The sequence below is a fragment of the Botryllus schlosseri genome, chromosome 1 (genome assembly GCF_051294905.1).
Source record: "Botryllus schlosseri isolate E-star chromosome 1, Bs_hap1, whole genome shotgun sequence".
NCBI classification, from domain to species: Eukaryota; Metazoa; Chordata; class Ascidiacea; order Stolidobranchia; family Styelidae; genus Botryllus; species Botryllus schlosseri.
The window spans coordinates 14616541-14638147 of NC_137236.1; the positions used below are offsets into that span (position 1 = coordinate 14616541).

At 41.1% G+C, this 21607-nt stretch overlaps 1 non-coding gene and 1 pseudogene across 1 annotated transcript; one reads left to right on the forward strand and one right to left on the reverse strand.

Annotated features, from left to right (window-relative positions):
- Positions 1–1785: 1785 nt before the first annotated feature.
- Positions 1786–1982, reverse strand: LOC145451668 (small nucleolar RNA U3). The gene has a single exon (XR_013918982.1). It is a non-coding gene; the product is annotated as a small nucleolar RNA U3 (small nucleolar RNA).
- Positions 1983–11380: 9398 nt separating this feature from the next.
- On the forward strand, positions 11381–14430 carry LOC145442887 (guanine nucleotide-binding protein subunit alpha-14 pseudogene; annotated as a pseudogene).
- Positions 14431–21607: the final 7177 nt, after the last annotated feature.

The following is a 21607-nucleotide window of genomic DNA, read 5'->3' on the forward strand; positions in this document are numbered from 1 at the left end:
TTAATAGTACTCCGTTCATTAATGGAATTGTTTACTTCTTCTGTAAGAGTAAATGATGTTTTATTATCTTTGTATCAATTTTGCTGCTATAGCAACAGCTGCATTGCATCAGACTAACCGCTCAGACGACCTCGCAGCAGTGTTGGGATCAAGTCACTACCTTCGAGTCACGAGTCATTTCGAGTCATTGCACATTTTGACTCGAGTCAAGTCAAGTCAATCGATTTTAGAATATGACTCAAGTCAAGTCAAGTCACTCGATTTTTGGAGGTGACTCGAGTCAAGTCGAGTCAAGTTAAGTCAAGTCAAGTCACGAGTCAAGTCACAATTCAAGTCAAGTTGCCTTTTCGAAGTATGAGGCATGATTAGGTCATTGCATTTTGCAAGCTGTCTAAAATACAGATTGAGGGGTCATTGATTCTGAACCAATGAACGAATATAGAGTAGAATGTGCACGCAAGAAGGCGCTGTATCGCTCACATTTACGTAGAACTGCTAAAGTACGTAAGTAATTGCATAGCATCAGTTTATAGTTACCAGCCAAAATAGAGACTAGAGAAACGAATTGATAAGATGCAATACATTACCTCTTTACATATAGATATGATACATTTCGAGCCTGCGCCAATGGTTGATGACTATAAACTATATTCGAATTCAATTTCAATAAAACAAGAGGTTTGGTGAAGGTAAGAACAGAAACAGAAATATACATTTAGCTATTAAATTACTTTACTGTACTAGTTACGACATTGTAAGCTATAAGCTTGATCACTTCGTTTGCGGTCAATTTATTTGTGAAAGAACAATGGAGGCATATTGAAACGCACGATCATTTAATGATTAGTCGCTCTCACGTGTTACACGAGCGTTTCGCGAGCAATCCGACCATATGCAAGATACAATGATTTTCATCGACACCGATTACTTGATGACTTGAAATTGACTCGTGAATTTTGCTACGAGTCACGAGTCAATCCATCTTTTTGATATTACGAGTCAAGTCAAGTCAAGTCATTTTAGCAAAGTGACTCGAGTCAAGTCAAGTCATACGTAAAAGGTGACTCGAGTCATCCCAACACTGCCTCGCAGCCAACCCATTCCAGACGACAGGCGCAATCATCAGTCACGAAATACACAGACTACTTCGAGCTCGCTTAACGTATGAGGTTTTAGTGCGCCCTTTAAGGGCTACGAGTCACCCTACCTGTGGGTGCGATGAGGTTATCAAAGGTTACGCATCTTGAATTTCTTCTTCCTTTCTTTCCTGTTTCCGTTTTCCTTCTTATCTTTCCTTTCCGTTGTTTAACCGTCATCTGTTTTTCATAGTTGCCCCGTCCTGTTATGTTCCTTTATCCATCCTGGCCGGCGTGGTACTAGTTTCTTTGTCATGTATCTTTTGCTTTCCTTTTGCATTGCCATGTCACAGACCTCACAGTATGGGCAGTGGTCCAGCGCTTTTTTACTCTTTTTCTAGCACGCGGGTCTATTCGCGGCACATGAATATCTGTCCTACTTTCTGGCATATTGCGCATATCGTTTTGTCTCCCTTTTTCGGTTTCTGTCCATTGTAATCTATTACTTACTTTTCGTTGCAGCATGCCTTGTCACAGTTTGCATTTTATACACTGCCTCATAGTCCTGTCTTATCTAATTTGTATTGTTCCTTCGCGCTGGAATCAGGGAAATCTCGGTGCCCGTTCTGGTTGCGTGTAGTGCGGTAATAATAAGTAATATACGATTGACACGCTGTCGCAGTAATCAGAAACATGAATGAGAATGAAAGCCGCTCAGACGACCTCGCAGCCAACCATCCCCAGAGGAAAGGCGCAATCATCAATCACGAATGCAGGCTACGCCCACGTTCGAGTTCGTTTCATGCTCAGGCCGCGATGTTCCGTCTCATCATCGCGGGGCTCGCAATTTAGAACAATCACGATCAAGATACACACTATAGAAATGATCCCTAAAAGTATGATCTTAATTACTTGTATGCGGTCGCGCCATCATACTCGAAAATTATATATAGCATTGATGGTGAGCATGAGCACCATATATCTGCCATTTCTCTCTCTCTCTCTCTCTCTTTCTTTCTTTCTTCTTCTCTTTTCCCTCTTACTACGACGACACGGATCACTCATTTTTGCTGACGGCTCCACAACAGATGACGGGGAGCCTGCATGCGGATGCGGCTATGAATTGTGGCCCCATGAGGTTTACAGATTAGCACATTCTTAGCGAAAAGAGTGTGTATTTCCAACTCTGATATACGGGTGTGAATATACATCCAAGACACACGATTTTAGAAGCTAGCTCAGCGGTATGAATCGCGTAAAACCTTTTAATCCAAATTATGCATGTACGTAGAAAGGTATGCACGTAGGCATGAAGAATTTATGATCGTGATAAAATTCTGAGTTAGGTTCTGTTTTCGTGTACCACCCTTTTCTGACTTTTGGGTGTGAATATTCGCATGTCATCGAAAACGGTAATAGGTCCGAACTCTGATGTTCCTACATACCGACTTTGTATTTCGATATCTGTAAGTAGGGTTGCATTTAAAACAAAAATCAATTTGAAACAAACATATTTAAAACAAGGCCCTTGTTTAAAACATGTTTTTATTGTGTGTTTTTTTGTTTATTTGTTTTTAAGCCATGACGTCACGAATTTACAATTGTGATGCCATAGTGGATTGACATTGACAATTGAAAATATAGGGTAAATATAGCTCCTTTGACGAAAGCTGTTGAACCGACTATTTTCAGGGTTCCACCCATCCCATGTGGTATACGTCGGCTATATCGGGTGACAATCATCCGTAGGCTCATACAACATGCTTTTTCGAAAGTATCTATACAATTATATATGGCATAATTATACAACTTAAAACAACGCAATTATTTACTGTAAAATGCCTTCTGCGGGCCCGTGAAGTATACATCGTTACGCCTCGCGTCCTTCGCAGCAATCTAGTATTACGCAACATTATATAATTGCTCAGGCTCACACATTAGCCGTTCATAGCTCCATGTTGCTCCCCACCACGTTTCCGACAGAGTTTTGCCGATGTCGCTTTTTCTGGGTAAATTCCAGGATGTTTAGGCTTAGTTTCTCCCTCGTTCAACGCATGCTACGGATGATTATTGGCTTTACCGACTTGCTTCAGCTGATGTCATAAATTGCATAACGAGCTCACTTTGCCGCTTATTTTTATGGCATAACTGTGCAAAATGGGGCATACTGTTATAGTGGTACAGATGGTATAAAGGTAATTCTCGATATAAAGGTAACTCTCCGGTGCAATTAAGATCCATGATTGCTGTGATACGTTATTGGGATATAACAACATCGGGACAATACATTTATTCCTTATGGAATTTAGATTATTCACAAATGCGTGAAAAGAAGGGTAATTTGGATCGGGAACATATTGATTATTACTTCAACTCCAATTCGGTACCAAGATTCAGGATACCTACAGGTGACCGATTTCGCGAAATGTATTTTCTGATTGATTGCTGATATGCCATCCGTGCTGAAGACAATGTGGTGGCCATCTGGCCTAGTTTGAGTCGTTGTTTGTGAATGATTGATTACTAGGGCAAGTATTCAACTCTTTATTCGACTCGATTCAGAATAAATGGGGTCTCTGTCCGTATTCCAACCAGCTGGCAAAGGTATGCAATGAATATGAATTCTGCTGCGTAGACAGAAAATTCAATTTGACTTGACTAGCGATACCTACAAAATTCGAGTGACTTGAGTTGAAATGTGAAATGACTCTGGATGACTTGCGACTCGTAAGTAGTGACTTGATCCTAACACTGCATGTAACCTTCGTAACATAATCACGGATCATATATAGGCTCTTTCGAGGCAACATTACAGATATGCTCAAATTGTCCATGCTCAAATACGAGATTGAGCGATTGATTGATTGGTTCATGAAATTATATTGAGGAAAGTAAGGGAAAGGCCGTAGTTTATTTTTGTCCTTGATGTTTTTTGCGGCATATACACCGACTCGTGATATAAATATACACGATCTGTGCATATGCATACCATGAGCAGACATGGGGTAAAGGCGATTAGTAATCGTAATCGCAATCGACTACTTCACATATCTAATCGATTTCCCTGTGAAAGAACGATTACTTTTTATTTGTACAATGAATATGACATAACCGAACATTCGTGAACATTACAAGGAAGAGATATTATACCAGGTTATTGATAGCGCACGCGGTTGATTTCAAACGCCCCTGCTCATTATTACGTCAGAAGTATTAGCTTTGCTCGTCCTTGTGTAAGTAGTATCCGCACATAGTAAATATATATTCGATGTACATTGTTGTCTGATTGTTAGAACAGTGTAAGACATGCTGTATATCAGGTTATTATTACACTCCAGACGCCAGTACCTCGAGCAAGATAATAATCACCACTCTGCCTAGTTTCAAATAGTAACTTATGTATTGATGTTTGGTTATGCTTATAGTTAAACGCAGTTTGACCGTTGCTGCTTGGCGAGCAGTAGGCCTGTCTATGTAGTATACGTATGTATTGTACGTGCGCCGGACAAAGATTTGAAGTTTTGTACTCGTCAAATAAAACATTACGATGGTTTAAATCAACAGCTGCGTTTATATATCATAACCGAGCCGTTCTTTGCCGTTTCTCGTAACGGCATAACGGCAGCTTGCAGTATCTGTATTAAGTGGAATGTAGAATTTTAAGTTCACTTTATCTTATTCTCATATGACTACTTGAAACGGGCGCCAATCGTTATTTCACAATTCTTCACTCGACATTTATACCTGTCGCCATAGCCATCCGCTTATACACCATGTTAGCGTGGGTTGTAGGTACAATCAGGACCAAAACAGCGATTCGTCCCCCACTCCAAACGTTGGTATTGGTAGGGTTGTAACCAAGTTACAATGTTCCGAGTCACAAGTCAATCTCACTTTTAGAGTTTTGACTCGAGTCAAGTCGATTCATTTTCAATTCACCCCCGAGTCAAGTCCGAGTCCAAGTCGGCTAGTATAGGGCCGAGTCCGAGTCATATTTTTTGACTCGAGTACGAGTCCATGTCGTTATGTTCACAGATCAGTTTTCTGATCATTCAGGTTCAACCCCTTTTTTCAACTCTGCTCGAGTGATATAGAATGGCTCGTATTCAGAATATAGTAATTTTCATCAGTTTTCACAGTTTATGGCCCCATTTCCAAGTATCAGGACTGATAGACGAAATACAAATAATGTGGTAACTTTACTATTCTTCGAAGTTACATGGAATGTCTGTCTCGGCCGTTCTAGTCTCGAGTCATATGACTTGGTTCGAGTCATGCAAAATGACTCGAGTACAAGTCGGGTCAATAAAAAAAATGACTCGAGTCAAGTCTATTCACCAAAAAAATCGAGACTCGAGTCGAGTCATGACTCTAGTCATTACAACCCTGGGTATTGGGGCCTCATAGGGTGGTCAGTTTTCAAGTTGATGACTGAATTTCGTCAATAATATTGGCAATTGCATTATCTTGCTATTCATTCAGATTTACCGGTAGAGCTGGGGGCAAGTAATTCATAATTATAGCATCTGGTATGTTGTTATAATTTCATTATTGTATGTTGTTAATTCGTGACTTCTCGCCTTTTATATAATCGAAAGATACTGTAGTCGCCCAAACGTAGCGGACTAAAAGAAAAACTTTCGTGAGACGCACACACAAATTGCCATGTCTTCATTCCTCTGTGAGTGCCCCAAGTGGCATTTGCATTGTTGGGGCTCAGATTGGAAGGACCGGACTATTCGTCACGCCCACAGAGCGCGGCTATTGACAATGGACACACATACCCAACGTTTTGACCAAGGTCATTCTTTGGTAGCACACTTTGTGGAGTTGCATGTTGGCCGAAATTGCATACGTTTTTTGATGTGCCGTGGCGGGGTAATGACCGCCACCGAAATGCCCATTCCTATAAATTATGCATGCTTTTTGTCTTGAGGGGGAGAGGTATGCATTTCAAAATCAAGCTATTTAGAGACATTAAATCCCGAAGCTCGAAGAAAACTTTAAAATTAATTAACTCTCTAGAAAATACGTTGATTTACGAAATACTTTTGAGTCCCCTTAGAGCTCGCTCCCGGTCCTATGGTTAGTTGGCAGATACGGACCTGGCAAGAATGCAAATCGTTGGGTGCTACGAATAGTCCTGCCTAGAGGTGGGCAATGGGTGCATTATGACGTAACAAGCAAATGACATATGATTTATAAAGAAAGTTCTTATCTCATTAGAGCTTTTCATCGCAAGCCCTATTTATATTGTCTTGCAATATCTCTTCTGAAATTAGTTATAAGAAGCAAAACAAATGTAATGGTGAGTAATCGTGATTACTTTTGAAAAGTAATCGTAATCGTAATCGACTACTTCCTAATTTGGCTGTAATCGTAATCGTAATCGTAATCGCGGGATTCACAAGTAATCGTAATCGCAATCGATTACATTCGTGAAGTAATCACCCCATGTCTGTTCACAAGTAATCGTAATCGCAATCGATTACATTCGTGATCTAATCACCCCATGTCTGACCATGAGTGCATGATGTGCATTGTGCATATGCCGCTGGACAAGGAAGGTGCAGTATAGCCTTGTCCGGCTTTCTATGTCTCGTACCACCCCTCCATGCTATCCCTGTAATGCATGCGGGCAAGCGGAAAAGTCATGGACACCAATGTCACTAATCGGGTCTTTGGTCTGACCCGGCCGGGGATCGAACTCACGACCTACAGATCAAGAAGCATCACGCTTCATCATTACGCTGCCTTGTTTACGCTATTTTGTCGAATGAGCGAAAATTTACTTTACATGATTAAAATCCCATCGATTTAACATTGATATTGTTTGTACGCTCAAAAATTGCTGAGCACAAGGAATGCATATACATGAGCATGGCTACGCTACGCGTTGTTACCTCTTTACCTGATATTTATCCTTTTCAATGTTGGGTACATGCATGACTGACAACTTTCTGTCAACTGTCACTGATTTGGCTGAACTGACACATAATTTCTGACGGTAAACTAGCTATGAACAAATCGGCATCAGTTATTTGGACTGGGCCAAATCGAGTACGTGATTGATTCGGAATCGAGTCGAGTATTTTAGTATCATTCATTTCAACGCCATAACAGCATGAATAACGTGACTCGTTAAATTATGCGCATTGTGCATTGTTTCCGACCACAAATAATATAACCCCGGTTCTGCATCATATTAAAGGTCATTTGGTATTTTTAGAGCAGGGGTGGCCAACCCTTGTGATATTCACGGCCGCATTTCGATTTCTCGTGTAGCCTATACGGCCGCATTCCAGGGCATAGTCGTAATGAACTAACTGGGCGCCAAATGTAAATAGTTAATCTGTCCTCGTCCATTTCCAACACCGGACTAATCTATTTATGCATGTTGGCTTACTTACTTTAAACAACGAAATCGTGAGTGGTAATGGTCATGTTATGAACAGTTACTGATGGGATTCGCCATGTTCGCGCGAAAAGCGAAAAATTTCTTATTCACTATTGAATTTCGTCATTAATATTATTAGTTTCACTTATTACCATCAAAAACTTATCCTTTCTCAGTCAATGTGAGCGGATTCACCAGTAGCCTAGAGTTGATAGAGGTGGTGTTTTCGATAATTTAGGGCAAGTTATAAATTATGATCCATCTTCGTGTGAACCAATTGTTCGTTAGTCACTTTGTTGCATGCTGTTATTTCTTGACCTCTCATCACGATTGACGGTATAGTGGACATATATCGTAATCGCCAAAACGTACCGGAAACAACCTTCCATAGTGGTAAATAGCATTAAAACTATTATTATTGATAATATAAATCTTCGTGGCAAGGAGCGTAAAACTTCAGTACTCTCCAATCATTAGAATTCATACTCCATTCAGATTGGCGAATACTCGAATCTTTAAGCCCAGCACTGTTAGCTTGATTACATGGCTATGAGGGAGTATATTTATGTGGTCGAATTTCTTGATACACATCCCAACACCAACAAAAACGCAGGTGGGACTAACATTTATTTACATAGCCTACTCGGTAATGTATCTCGAATACTTCAATGACTTCTTTACCTCTGAATCAAAAGCGCACAAGTACAACACACGCGCGTCCACGTCGTCCAAATATCATATGATCGACCGAAAAGATCATAGCTCTATCAAATATGCCGGACCTGATGTGTGGAACAGTATCCCGCCGGCCATCCGGCAGTCGACGAGCATGTCCACATTCAAGTCGAAATACAAGCAATTACTACTAAATAGATACAGTCCATCCTCAAGATTACCGGACCACGACTGACCTATCGATCGCGCTTCCCATGACATGCCGCCCTATTTCTTGTCGCTTCCTTTTTCTATACTATCTTCTTTACTTTCATTCAGTGTGCATGCCTCCTCTTTACATCACCTAGGCCAAGGTGGGTGTCCGATTGCATAGACAACTCCTAGTCGCTTCGACATCTTCCTTTCTTTTCATTGTATCGCATTTTTTGTGGTGTATTGAACTGATAAAATTGCTAATAAACCAATGCTGAGAGTATGTGACCGGTGGACCGTATGTCCGAGGCGCCTACAGGAAAGAGAGCTTCATAGTATAAAAAATGCTACCAATTTCCCACAATGGGGAATCTATTTTTGTAGTTTCTTGACGCAAATAGTGTAAGGTCAGTGTGAACTTAACGATCTTTATAAACGTAATTACCACCCGACCCGAATAGCATTTGCTTCTCAAGCCGCAAAACGACGCAACGCAACTAATTCCTGCGTTATATGAGTTCATTCACCCAGTGGTAAGGAAGCATTTAGTGACGCTCTATACTTCGCTGTTACTTACAATGGCGTATAGCATTGCATTGTGGAACAAAACATTCGTTAATTGATATCCGGGAAGATGCTAGTCCGTAAATACGGTCTGTGAAGTGAACAGAGATAGGGAGAAAGTCAGAAAATATAGCAAAAACAGAGGTGATCAAATTAGTCATCGTTTGTACTCAAAAAGAAGCGGAAGCGGGAGTAATAATTACTAATAGAAGTAATGATTTCCAAGGCAAGTCAAAACTACTACAAGTGAAAGGGCTGCTGCAAATAACACAAGTAGGCAGTTTCAAAACGTCAATTTGGTCAAGTCATATATATAGCATTCGATGTAAGGCGATACGTTCGATATGACAAGGGTGTATCTTTGCGACTAACGAAAAATGATTAAAGGCACAACAAATTGGTGCAGTTTTCGCAATGATATTCAGTTATCGTCATACACGGGGTCCATTTCGCCCGGTAACTATGACAAGTTCGTTTATAGAGGTAACGGAATCATATCCCAGAACCACTGTATATGTTATAAAATCCAAAGTCCTAAAAAGGATTCGTTTTTCAAGCCTGCGAATCCTGCTTGAGTACTGAGAAAAAAGCAGAAGTGCTATGCTATACTCACCACCTCTGTTTTTGTAACGTATTGACGCGTAATGACGTCTCTAGTCTATTACAGTAGTAACAGAAAATACGACAGTGGTGCGTATACAACCAGGTTTGGGCCATCGAAGAGTTATTACATTTCATTCCTCTCATTCTGTAATAGGCGGTGCGGAAACGTGAAGGGTGGCAGCTCACGCGAATTGTAACACGAACCTCCAATCTCCCTGTCGTTGCTTTTAATTTTCTCGAACCTGTCAGGAGCCGGTATAAGAGACGCGTGTGTAGTGTACTGTATGATGTGTTGCGTATTTCCGCGATTCCCGTCATTATTAAGAGTCCCTGGTTGTTTGGTAGCGCGTATGGAAAGCAAGATAAGAAAGACGTTCGTAATACGTTAGTTAGCGGTATTTGTTGCGTGTGATATCGTGTGTCGCGTATTGTTGTAAGTTATTTAACTTCATAACTTCAACATAAAGATATCTGGTTAAATTTGCATCGGCGTGCTCATGCCATCAGGTTTATAATGATTGGCCCCAGAATAAGTGCGCAGTTGTGACTGTCACGTTAAGACATGGAAGACATAAGTAATTAAGTATACAAATTACAATGTCAGACTTGTACGGACGTACTTTCGCTTCTAACATAAGCGATTCTGTTTCCCCGCCGCTTCCACCACTGGCCTGTTCCAAGCGTTTGTGAAGCAATCATGATGATTTTAAACGTCTGGCTTGGTCAGAAAGAGTAGTGGAGATAGTTTTCTTCAATTTCAGCACTGAACCGTTTTTATGCATTTCTGTATATACGTAATTCCATGAGGCTCGACTATTTAGGTTTGGAACCCAGGCCTATGAGCGAGCTCCATGGTATCGGTTATTGCACTCTTTACAAATTGGACGAGCGGAACAATCGTGTGCGGATCCGATAATAGGCATTCCACGAATGAAACGACTCTCTCACGTTCAGCTATGATGTAAAATAACTGCATCTGGTGATCTCATCGTGGACATGATAGTAAAATGTTCGGCAGTTCCTGGTACACTACACGTTTACCAAAAGCCATTATCATGTTAACCAACGCGATTTGGTGTGAGTTGAATTATAAGTCAAATTGTGATATTAGCTTAACGGTTTACACCCTGTATAACGGTAAGATAATGTACTATCTAATTTCGTTCTTATTTACGTCCCCATCAGTCCCTCTGCAACAGTCACGAAGACGTGGCTTGCGATTTTGAAGGTAATACCTTGCTACGACCTACGAATACGTCTCAATGTACTTCCAAAACCTACTTCAATACTTCTCGTACCGATCGACTTTGTCTCCCACTTAAATTAGTTCTGACAGAAATTGATAATAGCTATCTTTACTTGTATGTAATTAGAAATTTATGGCATTACCTGTGCTTGCACTTGAGATTCAACCATGACTACCTCTAGCAAGCATATCTCTACGTATACATACTTATTAGAATGTGACTAGGAATAGGCTAAACGATTCGAGTCGAGTAATCAGAGTAGATATATTCGAGTAACCAAATGCTACGCCCTCCAGACTATGAGTTGTTTTTATCAGCGGAAACTATAGTTTATTTTTAATGCGTTGGCTTGATGACCTCTATTCGCCGCTGAACAAAACTGGGAGTAGTCATGTATACCAGTGGTTCCCAATCTCTTTGAACTCGCGGACCGGTGAACCTTCCAAAATCTGAATTACCCCAAAATTTAATTACGACAGATGCATGCAATTCAAATGTAATATTAGAAACTTCTTAATGCTGCCTTTTTGCATGTTGACACGTGGTGCAATTGAATTTTCTGTCAAAAGTGCTTTTAGAAGACTTCTAACTGAAATTACTCGGTATCGGCTGAGAGAAAGCAACTTTACTGTCTGTTATAGCCAAGTATCAATTAATTTCATCGTCAGAATTTAACGAAGTATATTTAAAAGCCTCCGTAGCTTTCACATGTAACTTGTCCGGAACGAGTTGTAGGCGGTTTCCTAGTACACTTGGACCATTGAGACGTGCGCCCAAAGTAGAACTTGAACTTTATTGCCACGCCACGCAGGAAAATGCGTTCGGAACTGCTAAATCAATTTCAGAATTGATGTTTTATTTCTATAATTATTGGGCAAAGGTCCAAATTCTTGCATTTTGGAATTAATATTAATGATTCAAATATACTTGGCGGACCGACAGGAAACTTGCCACGGACCGGTGGTTGAGAACCACTGATGTTAACGAAATCCCGGTGAAACAGTGACCTGCCCGCAGCATATAGTAATTTTCGTATTAATGTCAAAATTAATTATGAGGACTGAAGACTTGCATTATTTTCTTTGTGGCCATCAATAGGTACGCGAAATTGCTAATCATTAATAATAACAATATTCCCGACTATTTAAGCCTAATACCCGACTTGGAATCGAATCATTCGGGTGTTGGTTTCGCCCAGCCCTTGTGTTTGCCGCAACCTAGCCGGTCATCTTTATGTGGCTATTCTTCCGCTCGGCGTACTTGCTAATTTTTAATCATATCCGATAACCTACAAATGATAATCCAATTGCAGTACTCGCGTAGTTACTGTCTTTGTGCTATTGTAGCGTTGAAGGTAATGGGATTATGTTGCCTGTCTGAAAAGCGAGATGATGATATCATAAACACACGGATTAACAGCCAAATCAGAAGAAGCAGAAGGCGAGATAGGAGAGAAATGAAGCTTCTCTTACTGGGCGCGGGTGAAAGCGGCAAAAGCACGTTCCTCAAGCAGATGCGTATCATACACGGAAATGGATACAGCGATTCAGAAAAACGAAAATTCATCCATCTAATATACCGCAATATTCTCAATTCCATCCGCGACCTGATAACAGCCATGTCTACTCTCCAAGTGCAGTATAGCAACTCTGACAATGTCGAGATAGCCGATACCATACTAGAGACCGGGACAAGTGAGGTGGACACGCATGAACAGTTTCTATGCTATGTCGAACAGATTCAAGGTCTTTGGAGTGACGCAGGCATGCAGCGATGTTACAAACGACGACAGGAATATCAATTATCCGACTCGACTTCGTATTATCTCAACAGACTTGACGCCGTAAAGATGGCGAACTTTATTCCTACCGAGCAGGACATCCTCAGAGTCAGAGTGCCTACGACTGGTATCGTGGAATATAACTTCTCAGTAAAGTCGATACCTTTCAGGATGATAGACGTGGGAGGTCAGAGGTCGGAGAGGCGGAAATGGATTCATTGTTTCGAGGGCGTGGACTCGATGTTATTTTTAGTGGCGTTGAGCGGATACGACCAGACGCTAACGGAATCGAAGCAGTGCAATCGCCTGGAGGAGAGCATAGCTCTATTCAAAACCATCGCGTACTACCCGCTTTTCCGGCACATGCCGTTTATACTTTTCTTCAACAAGAAGGACTTATTCGAGGACAAAATCATGGTGTCAAACCTCGTTGACTACTTCCCCGATTACACAGGGCCGGAGAAAAACAAGTCGGCGGCGCGGCGTTTTATTAGGAAGAAATTCACGGATATCAATGAGGGCTCCGAACGAAATTTATACAGTCATTTCACGTGCGCGACGGACACTGAAAATATACGCGCGGTGTTCGAAGACGTGAAAGACAGCATCGTGCAATGTAACTTGGAGCAATGTCAAATTTGATAACTTTCTTGCGGTCGATTTAAACCCGTGGTCAAGCCATTCGTGCTGGGTTGTTGCCACTGTCAACTCATTACCAGCAGTGGCAGAGGTGATGACAAGATAGCGTAGTTGTATAATCCACAGCTGCGACACCAGTGGGTTGCGGTTTTGGGTCCCACCGAGGTCGGATCCATAATTCCTACCTAAGTGTGGGGTGTTTATCTAGGCTCCTCCTAGTTATCTTCTCCGTGTAAGCGGCGTCTTATAAAGTCCTAGAATATGGCCGTGCTACGAAAAGAAATGAAGAAAATTGGTCTGGTGTAAATGCGAATAGTAGCTGAAAAACACCTTGAATACCACAAACAACAACCAGCAATGATTGACTCAGTACCGTAATTTGAGTAGTGCAATATCCAGTATCTGACTGATACTAATCGAGTTTCAAGCGTCGATTCGAGTCTAGTTTTCGAAGACCAATAGTTTAGAGACGCTATATATAGTAAACGCCATTGCCCTACATCAGTGGTTCTCAAGCTTTCTGACCTCGCGGACTGGAAAATCTTCAAAACAAATGATGTGGGCCAGGGAACCTTCAGAAATCAAAATTAACCCTGAATATAATCACAACACGTGTATGCAATTAAAATGTACTATTGGAAACTTCATTTAATGCTGCATTTAAAACATTAGATATGTATGCGTGGCTCTATTGAAGCTTCTACAAGGCCAGGCTCGTGAAGTTCTGTTAAATACCACTGACTTGATTGTGACTGCTCGGTATCTTTTGAAAGAAATGCGACAACTGTTCGCTATATTAGCCTCTATTATACTGCCAAGTATCGCTTCATTATTTTGTCGATTTTAAAGAGATTTCTTTACATATAACTTCACACATAACTTGTCCGAAACCAGTCGTAGACCATGGACTATCTATTACGACATCGTGCACAAAAATACTTATAAACTTCTAAATCGATTTAAATTTTATGTTTTATTTCTGTAATTAATGGACAAGCATCCAACTTCTTGCATTTTGCAATTGAGACATAAAATTCTATTATGTTTGGGTGACCGGCAGGATATTTGACATGGACCGGCACAGGTCGGCTGTTGTGAACCATCTGCGGACAGTATTTCGGTAGTACTATATTGTTCTCGATTGTCGCGTTAGCCAAGTCGAATACCATGTCACGTTTAGTATACGTAGCATATTTGTCTTTGTATATGAGTAAAAATAGGCAATGCGTTTGTTGATGAATCATTTCTTGACCACGTTGTGACCAATGTTCCCTCTAAGCTGCGCACGTGCGCAAATGCGCAGTGCTGAAACGGTCTCTGCGCACAGAAAATCTAGGCTACGCACAAAAAATCCGAAGTGATGACATTTTTTTTAATCGTTGCGCACTCCAGTCCAGGACACCGCGCAGGCGCTCAGACTCGGGAAAAATGAGAGGGAACATTGCCAGGGGTAAATAGTGCTATCGCTGAAGTCTGAAACCGAGGTAGGCCTACAAGTGCGGCCCGAAAAGGCAAATATTGCGCTCCGCGAAGCAATGAGAATTTGCAATCGTGTGCGACTCACGAAAGAGATTTTTCTTTTACTATATGGTATCGTACGCGTGAGCGATACTGATATCATATCAAGCGCAATCCTTCGTGGGAATGGCGAAATAACATGGTTTAAAAAAGTTATAAATAACAATGGGCTAGCTCGAAATTAACTGCGAGAAACTAACGAATAGTCTTCTCCGCGTGGCATGAATATTGTGTAAGATTTACTGTACAATTACATGCCGCGAATTTTTGAAGTCATCACTTCCATCAGGCGAGTCTGATCACGTATGGTGATATAGGATAATATGCAGAATATGCAAGTACAGGCACCAATATTGTTGAAAAAAATCCATCCCTTTGCAAACGTTGATCGGGAAATGCAGCAACTATATGCACTGTAGGGCGTTGCATTAGATCAGCTTCTCAATGATTACGTGAGCAGAGACAGGATTAAAATTGATAGAAATATATGCAATTCCCGATGATATTGACCGATTTGATCATGAATTCTAGAAATTTTTCGCGCTCCGCGCGTTTAGCCGGAACGCCCACTAAACGAAGACCAGACATAGATGATTAGCAGCGGTGAAAAGCATGTAGCCTGAGGGGGGTCTGGGGGGCTTAGCCCCCCAGAAGTTCGGTTTATCACCCTATGGGGGGCCTGGTTGCGCACTGTTGTCCAAGGGCCTGCGCAGTGAGTTGGCGTATTTGCGCAGACTCGAGAAAAATTAGAGGGAACATTGGTTGTGACATCGTAGCAATGTTAAGTCAATGGTGATGCCTATTTTGCATTTGTCTACCTCAAAATATTCTATTGTTCATGTCCTTGATGCGTGATTGTTTTCCTGCATCCTATCAGTATTCTGTATCCATGCAAGACCATGCAAGTCGATTGCACAGATACACATAATCCGTGTTCAGAGCATGGCTTCAGAAAAGCGTCCTCATGCAATAATACTGGATCTTTCGGCTCCCCAGCCTATGTCACTGTCACACGTGTCACATAAAATATATTGACTAGCAGCAACATACTTTCCAACATTCTATCATATTTTTCGATCCAAGTAGCAGAATGTTAAGTCGCTGAGTGTTAAATGTTCATTTTCAATACAGTCATGCTGTCATCCACGTAATCTGTGTGTTGCAAGTTGCTTGAGAGTAATCTACAAGAATTAGGGTTGTCCCGCTAAATACCAAGTCGCTGTGCTGCCTGGGGGCTTTGTGTCGCACAGCAACGTCAACTATGAGACGTTATATCAAGGTCTTCCGAATATCATTATAACGTAGGTTGAAAATGTTGAATGTTCTGGGGGATAGGACGATGCGATGCGGTGATTTGGGGGACAACCATTTCGACCCCAGAACATACCAAGGCATATCTAGTTTCGGTAAACCGAGATCATTTATATATTTCAAGCGTAGATTGGTATTCAATATTCGTCAGATTATATTTTCCTCTGCCCAAGACATACACACAATGTACAATGCGATATACAAGACACACGATGCGATGTAATGAGCAGCCAGGAGGTTGTCAAGCGAACATTTGCGGTCTCTTAGACTAGCATCCACCTCCGCCTACTGCCTTATGTTACAGTCTTCTTCGATGTTAATCTTTCTTCGTCGCTATTTCCTGCTCTTTATTTCTTCATCGGATCATTTTACTGAGCTTTTTCGTCGCCGTAAGAACAGCGACACGGGGGACTAGGAGCACAGAATAACTTCCATATTTCGCGGTATCGCTTGTTGGCATCAATTGAGAGGCTCACAACCTCACACTGTACAGAAACGAAGCACTTCTGCTTTTTCGAAATGCTCAAGTAGGTTTTTCTGATACTTGCTCTACTTACTCACGTGGTCATGGTTTTCGACTACTTTCACTTGAACAGTTTTCCGAAAAAATACCTTTTTCAAGAAGTAGAAGAGACAGAAGTAGACAGTGGTTTGCGGAAAATTTCGCGATAATTTCATGAGTGAAATTGTCGAAGAAATACACTGAAATAAATCTTGTATCGACGTGACTGGATATATTGTCGAAGATTCTCTAGCAGTGGTTCCGGACCTTTTTGGATATTGGAGCCGCATTTCAAACTTCAGAGCTCGCATGGAGCTGCATGAAAACACTCGAATAGGCTACTTATAACGAAGCCTACTTCCTGATCTAACCATCCAGCTAATTCAAAAGCATGCACATGCACATAAACTTCCACAGATACTATATCGGTTATTTTAGCATTGATAGACACAGATTGGCGAGTGCTCTACAGTGAAATAAACACAAAAAGGTAAAATGCATATCATTACTACAGCATACTATATATATATGACTAGGGTTACCATATTTTGGAATCGGACAAGGAGGACACATTTTCAAAATTTTTCAGACTTACAATACTGGAGTAAAATCTGGAAAAATGATAAATTTACCACGAAATTTTGGTTGGTGAAATAAAAACAAAAGGTCAACTTTCCGGCCCAACTCCCGAAATACAGTTTTTCAATCACATTTTTCGTTGGATGGCTAAATAAAAAGGTCGTCGCTTCCGTTCGAACCACGAATTTACTGTTTAGCGTCGTTTGCGCCCATTTTCACTCGAGTCTATCCACCATTTTAGCTCTAGAAGCTGTAAAGTAGAACGAATTGTCAAAAGGAGGACACACAAGCGTCCTCGGAGAACATTTTCTAAAACAAGAAAAAGGAGAACAAATGCTTCTTAAGGAGGACGTAGGGCAGGGGTTGCCAACTCAAAACGGGTCGCGGGCCACTTTTCAAATTTCGTAGAGGCCGCGGGCCGCATGAATTCGATATCAATGTAAAATAGGAAACCACATTCTAAAACTACGTCAGTACAACGGTGAGCTACCTAACATAGGCGATGGGCATATTTGACCACATAAGAAGGAATACAAATACAACAAAAAATCATTATCACCAATCATATTTTATTTTGAACTGTGAGCTGTGCACGTTACCTGGAAACGCTTTTCGGCGACTAAGGAATCTATATATTAGTTCTAGCGAGAAACGTTACTAGCTGAAAGAATATCGCCACGTAAAGCTTGATCTGGTGGGGAAGCCCTAAGCCAGTGGTCCTCAAACTTTTTTAGTGAAAAATCGTCCTATCCCAAAATGCAACCAGAATGCTAGCTATCCCAACGTTTGATGGCATGGAAGGTCATTCATGGATGTTGATAACATAATTCTATAAGATGATTTCCGGACCAAACACTAGCAATAACTATGAAATAGATGCAAAAAAATTTTCAATTGAGCGCATCTCCGCCTCCCCTTCAGATGCTGTCGCGCCCCCCAGTTTGGGAACCACTGCCCTAAGCCGTTTTCTATGCGTCTCGGTCTTGGCAGACTTTAGGCCGTTGCAAATCAAGACAATATCGCCATTCACATCAGCTGATTCCCCCTCGATGGAATGCTGTTGACATCACCACAGCCGTTTTAGCTATAATGACAAATAGTGATGTTGGGCACAAGACAATAGCTTATTTTGAAATAACAACAACATGTTGAAACTGTATAGTTAATTTCACCATTTCAAATTGGTTTTCCTATCTCAAATCAGGTCGCGGGCCGCAGAATACGACTTGGCGGGCCGCATGCGGCCCGCGGGCCGCGTGTTGGTGACCCCTGACGTAGGGTAACATATGTGTACCGCCATGTGATAGCCCTTCATACAATCGATCAATTAATGCACAAGTTTTGAGGGGAATCATACGCTGACTAATATTGGTAATATTTCAATTTATGCTATACTATGAGCCGTTACTTTGATGTCAGTAAAATTGTGTAGAAATTTATTCTTCACAGAGAAGACCTGTAAAGGTCTATGACCAGCAGAACTCGAGATATATCAATGTCTGACGGGTATTCATCCATGCGTTTCACGCTAGTCTACAAGAACTCTCTTTTCTCGATTTCAGAAGCGGCCTTGGGCGGCTTCAGACACAACTAATATCCCCTATTTTAGCAATGGTATACAGAAATCGAATATGACTATTCATAGAAACGAACAACGACCGTCTATTATACTTTGTGGCATATGCAGAGGTCAATCAGACCCGCGAGAAGGCTACCTTGGAGCCGCATGTCCCTCTTCAGAATGGATATTGAAGATGGAAGATCTAGTCGCAGGGCAACCTTGGCCAAATTATAGCAGTGGTTCTTATTCTTTCTATGTCACACGCATGGTCTCTTCAGCTCGAATATGAACGGAAGTTAGATAACATGGAAACATGGAAGCGTAGAAATTTCGATGATACAATGACCCCTTTCGTAGCCCTGATTAAGCCAGTGGCCTCACTGCCCGCATTCTTATTAGCTGGGAATATATATTCAAATACCGCAGTGTTACTGGGTTAGAATGAAATCACAATATCCGGGAATTGGGTAAAGCGAGTAAGACGAGAAATCATCATTATCAGAAAAGTATCATGGTATGCCTCATGATAAGGGTTGCGCCACTAAGCATTAGTGCTGCTGCTGATTGTGAATTTTAGCTTTTGTGGTGAATAGATTCTAGAAATATTGGTAATCCTACTCAACCTCAAACATTTGGTCGTTCAACGTTAACCACCATAATCAATGTCGCGAGTAATTAACGTGGCACAATAAGATCGTTACAAAAGGGATAGAATGCAATCGAGCTATGTGAGCAGCTTGCCCTACAGGAAGCTGTAAAGCTATGCCACTTCATGCAATGCAGAGTTCCGTTTTAATGACGTAAGTGTGTACTCGCTGCTGCTCCACTGTAGTGGACTACATTGTTCCGAACTCGTAATCGCTGCGTGCGAATACTATATAGTCACCAGCCAGAAAGTGAAGCGGTCTTGCATAGACGCAAATAAAACTCTACCTGCTACATACAATTACATCATTTGGCAGAAGTGAATTAGCTTTACCTCCGGCTGCTCGCGTGCATCAAGATAAGTCACTGCGTCGTAACATGAATTTGAACAGGATATGCAAATGACAGTAACAATATCGCACGACAGTCCGTTTCGGATCTCTGCATATCGAATTGTAAGGGGAAATGGTAGATAGATAGCGCTGCTACATTCATCCACGCGTCGTGTTAATACCGATCGAGTAACATCAGCAAATATTGACAATGGAGTTGAGGTTGCATGAGTTTAGATCTAATCAGCATACAGACGTGAACATGCTGAACAAGGCAAGGAATTCATGGCTTATCTATTCTCATAGCAGTGACGTTTTGCTTACCGCTCGGTATCAGATAGTTTAGCATTAGTTTCCATAATATATCTAAATGCTTGTTTGTCGATGTATATTTCGAATATAGTCGGGATATTTGTTGGTAATATTTTTCAGGGTATAGTTCGGAAACTCATGCTTTGCGTTGATTGTATGGGTACCACTCATGACGTCATGAACAGTGTAGATTTCAAAGTTTCAATATCTATTGCGTAGATTCTATTGCAATAAAGGAAACCAGAGAGTGTCGTGCGGCGAGGTTAATGATCGAGGACGCAGATTACATTTTAGAATCAGATTCGCGAGTATATTATACCCATAAGGTAACCTATTCTGTTACCAGCTTGTATATTGAGACATTTGCACGCTCCGCGACCAGGTTGCCTTAGAAGGTACCACGTATCCACTACCAGACACATTCATTGTAAAGACTTCTCATTTATTTACCATAACCATGGTATAGCGCCAGTGACGTGCGGTGACGTTCATATGGTTTTTGATGCACTGAAACTTTAGAGCAGTGATTCCCAACCGCGACTTTCTAGCCTTCTTGCAGCTCTGATGAACCTCTGAATTTGCCACAAAAATATAATAGACAGTTCTTGTTTGTTTCTAACTATAATTATAGTCAATTTCTGTATATCAATGCTAAAATAGGGGATAATTGTTCTGTCAAAAGCCGCCCAAGGCCGCTTTTGAAAACGGGGAATGAGAATTCGTGCAGCCTGGCGTCCAGACATCAAAGTAACGGCTCATAGTCTAGTATAAATTGCAATATTATCAGCGTATAATTCCACTCAAACGTGTACATTTAAGTGCGGGGAAGTATGAAGAACTATCATTTCATATTTATCATATCATTTTAAGTTTATTTCAATGTATAGCACTTGCCAATCTGTGTCTATCAATGCTAAAATCACCGATATAGAATCTATAAAAGTCTATGTACAATGTGCATATTGTGCATGCTTGGCATTCCTTGGCAATTTTGATGGCGCTCTGGTGCTCTAGCAATATTTAGATTTAGATTTTCGGAATCAGTGCGACCATAGCGTTCGATGAACACCAGTTGTTTTAAATTCTGATATTTTTATCATAGATTGCGCTATCAGAGCTGAGGCGTTATCCGTCTCTGCCTCACCTCTTATTTCGTGCTATATCTTTTAACAATAAGTATGCAAATTCCGTGATTTTAAGCGTGAACATGTTTAAATTTATGCATTCATGAACATCGACAGAAGATACCCATGATTAATTATGTTATAGTCATTTAAGGTTACTCAATTTTCTTTTACTTATCGAGACGGCAGGTGAGGCACTGCCTCCCTGGCCCTCCTGACCGCACGTCACTGACACCAGATACATTTATTGTAAATATTTCGCATTTATTGACCATAACCACAACATGGTGCTTAGTTACATAGTGCATAGTTCCAATATCTTACAGGTAGATAATATTACAATAATAGATACCGGGTAGCCTACATCCATTGTAAATAATACACAGGTATTTACCACAACCACAACATGATACTGGTTAGTGACAAAGCTCACTCGCCACTTCCGAAAATACATTTCCCTGATCGAAAGCACGTGTAGCATTTCGCTAAGCATATATGATCGACAAATATTGCTAGGCACCCATGTTGCAATAAATTTTGGATACTCAGT